The sequence below is a fragment of the Chrysochloris asiatica genome, unplaced genomic scaffold (assembly GCF_000296735.1).
Source record: "Chrysochloris asiatica unplaced genomic scaffold, ChrAsi1.0 scaffold00163, whole genome shotgun sequence".
Taxonomy (NCBI): Eukaryota; Metazoa; Chordata; class Mammalia; order Afrosoricida; family Chrysochloridae; genus Chrysochloris; species Chrysochloris asiatica.
Window position 1 is genome coordinate 3586921 of NW_006408681.1, and position 7436 is coordinate 3594356.

The following is a 7436-nucleotide window of genomic DNA, read 5'->3' on the forward strand; positions in this document are numbered from 1 at the left end:
CTAGAATTTTAAAGAAAGGTGACCCTGGGGGCTACTCAAGTGATGCCTTTGTGTGAATAGTACATAAAAGTCACTACTCAAGAAAGCAGAATTGTAGATGTGTGTAGTGGAAGTCTAGGAAATAAATATTTTTCTCTTCTACATTCCCTTATTACTACTAGATTTTCAAGTTAAATTGGGAAAATCACCACATAAAGATTGAGAAGCAATTGTGTTCTGGTGAAGTGATACTCTTGGAGTCAGACAAATCTAAACTCAAATTTAGTTCTGCCTTTCTTCCTATAATTGTGGTAGAATATGTCACTGGTTATTGTTGTAAAGAGCAGTTGAGTTGATTTTGACCCATAATGATCCTGTATAGGGTTTCCAAGTAGCTGCTGGTGAGTTTGAACCATCAATCTTGTGGCTCAAACTGAATTTGTAGTCAAGGGCTTATCTTACATTGCCACACCAGGACTCTGTTTCACTGGTGATACCCAAAAACATTTATATATATATATATATATATATATATACCCTTGACTAGTCCCTTTTGCCATCAACTCTGGTTTTGGACATTAGACTTTCTTTTGACAAATGAGATATTAGTAACTGTGACACAAGTGGAGTCTTCATAAGTTCTTGAAATCGGTGCTTGTCTTCTCTAAAATCCATTCATCCAATGAACATGGTCAAATCCTGTCATATAGGAAACCAAGAGGATGTTCCAATTCTGGCTTCCATCTGATGGTAACTACATGAGAGAGAGGAAAGCCATCCAGCTGGACCTCACACGATGCACAGAAGCATGGACATTAATAAATCATTGTTTTAGTCATAAAGATAACTAATTAGATCTAAGAAAAGTTTTGAATACAGAACTGAACAAATATGATGATGGACTAGACGAGGGATATGACAAGGATACTATGTGAGGAACAACATCTGGGTTTTAGTATTCCAGAAGTATGTTAGTGAACTTGTCTCTTGATAAGATAATCAAAGTAGGAAAAATGGTAGGAGAAGGTGTGTGAGAATTACATTTGGGAGGGTTGTAAATCACAGAAATGATGGACTGACAAGTATAGAGAAAATCAGAGGACCTGTAACTGAGAATTTGAGATGACAAACAGTCTGAGTAATTCTAGTCTTTATCATCTGATTGAGAAGAGCTGACAAAGGAAGCTGAGGTAATGGAGAAGAACCTGGAGGAACCACCTGGTATGGTGTTAAGAGTGCAAGAGAAGAACAAAAAACATGCTAATTAGACTTAGCAAAATGGAGATCCTGAAAGGCCTTGGGGAATGCTGATTGTAGGGGTGGTGGTGAAAAAGCCAGAAGTATTAATGGTTGTTGTTGTTGTTGTTAAATGCCATCAAGTTGATTCTGACCCATAGCCACCCTAAATAGGGTTTCCAAGGAGCCGCTGGAGAGCTTGAACCACCAACCATGCAGTTCAAATGAATTTGAAGTCTGATGCATTAGCCCACAGTGCCACACCAGGACTTAATGGTTAGAGGCTTGAATATCACAATGTGGAGACCATATAAACTCCTTTCTGACTTTTTCAGTGAGGAAGTAGAAGCTCAGACTGTTCATTAATGTCACAAATTGGAGGATTCATGGACTGTAACAATAGGTTCTGAAGAAAAAAATATTGTATATTATGTTCTCTTCTGACTGACCATTAAATGAATGTACATTGCTCCAACTACACATGCTGTTTTTATTTTCTCTTAGCATGTAAGGTATTTAGATTGGGGTGGGAAGGTGGCACAGCTTGTTAAATGTCCCCTAAATCACAGTAAATGTTAAACTGTGGGGTTTTTTTCTAGATCTGCTGTTTATGTTGCTTCATTTGTCCAGCTGCTTCCCAACCATAGAGAACTACATATGCCTCATTTCCTACTTTTATTTACTCAGAGGGATGAGTGCAAAGGCTACCCTTCTCCAAGTTAATGAAGCACATTATATGACTTCAATAAGAAAAATGATGCACTGGCCTGCCCTATAAACAAGAAAACGGCTCTTATGGTGAACTCTTGTAGCTGAACGCATTGTCATTGCTTTGAAGACATGGCTGGATCTCAAAAAATTGTAGGTATACAAAACAATACCAAAATCAAAATAATTTTCTAGAAGCCTTTCATTAGTATACAAAACTAAGTCAGAAATAACACCATGTTACGGTAAAGTGTAGTATAACAATAAATGAAATGACTAAAGTATAACAGTAAATAAAATCTCTTTCCAGAATTGACACAGAAGTGTGGTAAAGCTAGGATATATGTCACAGTAATAATTATTTTGTTTTTAAATGTCTGATGAGATGGTTTCATGTTTTATATTTTCCTTTTCTGTTTGAAAGAGTTACTATGCTTTTTTCATGTCCTCAACTATTTCATTTAACTGCTTTGTTGGTCTAGTTGTGTCTTGCATGTAATTCTCAAGGCAGGTTTCACTAGACAATTGACTGCAGTTGTGAAGTGCCATCATGCCAAGTCTTACCCTTGGTGACCCTGTAAAGGATTTTCAGGGAGCAGTGGGTGAGTTTGAACCACCAATCTTGTGATTAGCAGTCTAGAGCTTATACTTACTATTACACCACAACAGAACTTCAGCAATTGACTAGGTCAGTTTTAAACAAAACAATTTTCCAACTTTTTTTTTTTTTTTTTTCATAGAATTACCCTTTGACCATCTCTTATTGCCCTGGTCCTAGGTACCTAATTATCTGGCATTTCCTCTATTTTGGAAGTAAGAATTACCATGTGCATATACACAGTCTTTGGAAGAGACGAAACTTTGAACTTCTGTTCTACAATTTAAGTAATCTCCCATGGAGTCTTTAATATTTCTCTCTGTGAAAAGATAGTTCTGCACAATTCAGTTGTTTAGGAGTTTTGGTGTCCTATGTAAGATAAGAACTGGACTGCTAAGGTTAGTGGTTCTAATCCACTTGTTGCTCCTTGTTGTTGTTGTTAGGTGCCATCGAGTCGGTTCCAACTCATAGCAACCCTACACACAGCATAATGAAACACTGCCTGATCCTGGGCCAGCCTCACTACTTTTGCCACACTTAAGTCCACCCATGCTTCCACTTGGCCAATCCATCTCATTGGGGGGGGTCTTCCTCTTTTTCTCTGACCCTCCACCTTACCAAACATGATATCTTCTCCAGTGACTGATCCCTCCTGACAATATGTCTGAAGCATGATAAATGAAGTTTGACCATCCTGGCCTGCAAGGTCTTGCTTCTTAGAAATCCTATATTGTTGTTATATGCTGTGGAGTTGGTTCCAACTCATAGTGACTGTTTATAGGATTTTTGAGGCTGTGAATCTTTGCAGAAGCAAAAAGCCTATTTTTGTCCCATGGAGCAGTTGGTGGGTTTGAACCACTGACCTTGCAGTTAGTAGTCCAATTCTTATCCTACAGAGTCACTGTGCTCCTCTATGTAAGGTTGTTATGAGTTGGAACCAACTTTATGCCACATAATAATAATGCAACTCATACAGTTATGGTAAAAAGTTGATGAAATGTGAGGAAGCAGATTATAAACCATAAAGAAATAAGCATTTTCAGTTATTAAAATACTCATAGTAAAATACATTCTCATAGTAAAGCTTGTAGTATATGATGAAGGCATGGATTTGGTGATGAATCTGACCAATAACCACTATCTCCACCTATTAAAAGCTGCTTAGGTAAGTGCCTTACTTAACAAATTTGAGAATCCTTTCAATTTGTAAATTGAAATAATAAGACCATTGTAACATTTAAATAAAATTACACATAAAATGTAGCTAATTCCAGACACAGTATTATTTGCTGGATTTAATTTTCATCTTGAACACTTTTTAGAGGCTGATAACTGTTGAAGCCATGGAAAGTTCACCCTCACCACCACATTCACTGTATTAAAAAAACTCTTCCTTGATTTCTAAGTATAGATCCACTGAAGATAATAAATACCAACTGTCCAAGACCACCAGCTGTTTGTCCTACTGTGGTGAATTTTTGTTGCTAATATGCTGGAAGCTAAATTACCAGTATTTCAAATTTCAACAGGGTCACCTACAGTGGACAAGTTTCAGTGGAAGTTATAGATAAACAAACACACTATAAAGGATGACATAGTCAACTCTTGAAAAATTAGCTACTGAAAATCTTATGACTAGCAACAAAACATTATTTGATATAGTACAAGATGATGAGTCCCTCAGATTGGAAGGCACTTGAAATAAGACTAAGGAAGTGATACTTCTTTAAAGTAGAATCAGCCATAATGATGTGTATTAAGCAAAACTTTTAGGACCTTCATGTGCTGATGTGACATAACTATAAATTGAGAAGAAACAGCTGCAAACACCCATTAATAAACAGAATGTGGAATGCATAAAGGAATATTGAAAGTTGTTAAAAATGAAAGGGAAGATATAAAGATTGATATCGTAGACATTAGTGAACTGCAGTGGACGGCCATTTTATCAGATAATTATATGGTTTACTAAACCAGGAATCCTGGTGTGGTCCTGTAGGCTAAACACTGTACTGTTAGCCACATGGATAACCTTTCAAATCTACCAGATGTTTCTCAGAAACACTATACAGAGTCACTATGATTGGAACTGACTTGGCAGTACTTAACAACAGCTATAATAAACCAGGAAAGAGTAATACAAAATAAATGGCATCACATTCAACATTAAAAATTAGCATTTCAAAATCTTTCTTTAAATACAATGTTGTCAGTAATAGGATAATACCTATATATAGGTGATTACAAGAAGGACCAGGTAATTCAAATTTATACTTCAACCACTAATGCCAAAGATGAGGAATTTGAAGATTTTACCAATTTCTTCAATGTGAAATTTATCAAACATTAATGGTGATCATAATGTTGGAAACAGAAGGATCAGCAGTTGAAAACTATGGCCTTGGTTATAGAAATGTCACTCCAGATTATATGATAGAATTTTGCAAGACCAACAACTTCATCATTGAAAATACCAATTTTTTCAGCTGTGTAAACTTGTACTATAAGCACGGACCTTACCAGATGAAATACACAGGAATCAAACTAACTAAATCTGTGCAAAAAGATAACAGAGAAGTTCAATACCATCAGTCAGAACATGGCTAAGACTTGACTGCAGAACAGACCATCAACTGCTTGTATGAAAGTGCAAGGTAAAGCCGAAGAAAATTGAAATAATTCACAAGAGCGAAAATATGACCTTGAGTATATTCCACCTGAATTTAGATACTATCACAAGAATAGATTTGACACATTGAACACTAATGATTGAAGACCAAATGAGTTTTGGGATGACATAAAAAATATTATAATTGAAGAAACCAAAATGTTATCCAAAAACACAAGAAAGAAAGAAAATACTAAAATGTATGTCAGAAGAGGCTCTGAAACTTGCTGTTGAATGTAGAATAGCTAAAGTGAGAAAAAGAAAAAATGAAATAAAGGAGCTGAACAGAATATTTTAAAGGGTAACACAAGAAAATGAAGTATTGTAATGAAATATGCATTTTTCAAACTGATTGAAGTGAAGATGAAAAATCAAGTTTATGAGTTGTAAAGTTAAAGATATCTATAGAAAAAACATATAACGATGCAGGAAGCATCAAAAGAAGATGGAAAGAATACACAGAGTCAATGTACCAAAAATAATCGGTTAACATTCAACTATTTCAGAAGGTAGAACAATGATCAAGAACCAGTGATATTCATGAAGGAGTACAGACTGCACTGAAGGCATTAGCAAAAAATAGACTCCAGGAACTGATGGAATGCCAATAGAAACATTTCAAGGTATGAATATAGCACTGCAGGTACTCAACTAAAAAATAAATTTGGAACATATGACCAGCCAACTGGAGGAAATCAATCTTTGTGCCCATTCAAAACAAAGGTGACTGAAAAAAATGTGGAAATTATTGAACAATAGCATTAATATCAGATGCAAGTAAAATTTTAATTTAGGTAATTTAAAAATGATTGTGAGTTCATTGACAGATAACTGCCAGAAATTCAAGCTGAATTCTGAAAAGTACATGAAATTAAGGATATCAGTGCTGATATCCTATAGATCTTGGGTAAAAACAAAGAATACCAGAAAGATGTTTCCCTGTGTTTTGTTGACTATGTCTTTCAAGCAGAACAAAGTATATTGAGTGGTTTAAAATTAGGAAAGTCATGTGTCAGGTTTGGATCCTTTTACAATACTAATTAGATCTGTATGATGAACAGAAAATCCAAGAAACTGGGCTGTATGAAGAAGAATGTGGAATCAGGATTGGAGGAAGACTCATTGATATGGAGATAACACAACTTTACTTATAGGAAAACCTATGATATGGAAATAACACAACCTTACTTGTTTAAAGTAAAAGGACTTGAAGCAGTTACTGTTAATTATGAAAAATTGCAGATGACAGGCTCAGTATGGATTACACATCAACATAAAGAAAACAAAAATCTTATAATTGGACCAATAAGCAACATCATGATAAGAAGAGAAAAGATTGAAGTTGTCAAGGAAGCAGAAGTCAGGAAACTCAATGCCATTTGCATTAGGCAGATTTGTTGGAAAAGAACTCTTAATAGTGTTAAAAATCTAAGGTTTCATTTTGAAAGCTAAGGCGTTTCCCACCCAAGCCATGGTATTTTCCATTACCTTATCTGCATGTGAAAACTGGACAATCATTAGGGAAACCACAGAAGAATTTATGCATTCAAATTATGGTGTTGACAAAGAAAATGGAATATACCATGGATGAACAGAAGAATGAACAAATTTGTCTTGGAAACAGTCCAGGTTGACTTCTCCTTTGAAGTGAGGATAGCAAGACTTAATCTCATATGTATTGGTCATGTTATCAGGAGGGACCATTTCCTGGAGAAGGACATTATGCAAAGTAGAGGGTCAGTAAAGGAAAGGAAGACCATCAGAAAGATGGATTGACAATAGTGTGTGCAACAATGGGCTTAAATATAGATATAATTGTGAGGATGGTGCAGAGCTGAGCAATTTTTGTTGTGAGTTTTCACTGATTTTATAGCACCTAAGAACAATGAACAACTAATCTGTCAGTTTTTCGTACTTTGGTGGCTTGTGAGTTGCTGTGACTCTGAAAGCTTTACCACCGGTATTTTAAATATCATAAGGGTCACCCATGGTAGACAGGTTTCAGATGAGCTTCCAGATGAAGACAGACTAGGGAGAAAGAGTAACGAACTACTCTCATATATTTAGTCACTGAAAACCTCATGACTAGCAAAAATAGTGCTGGAAAATGAGCTCCTCATATTGGAAGGCACTCAAAATGTGACAGGGGAAGAGCTGCCTCCTCAAAGTAGAGAATGAAGTAAAGCCCATGGGAGAAAATCCCGTGGGACCTTCATTTGCTAATGGGGCATAACTCAAAATGAAGAG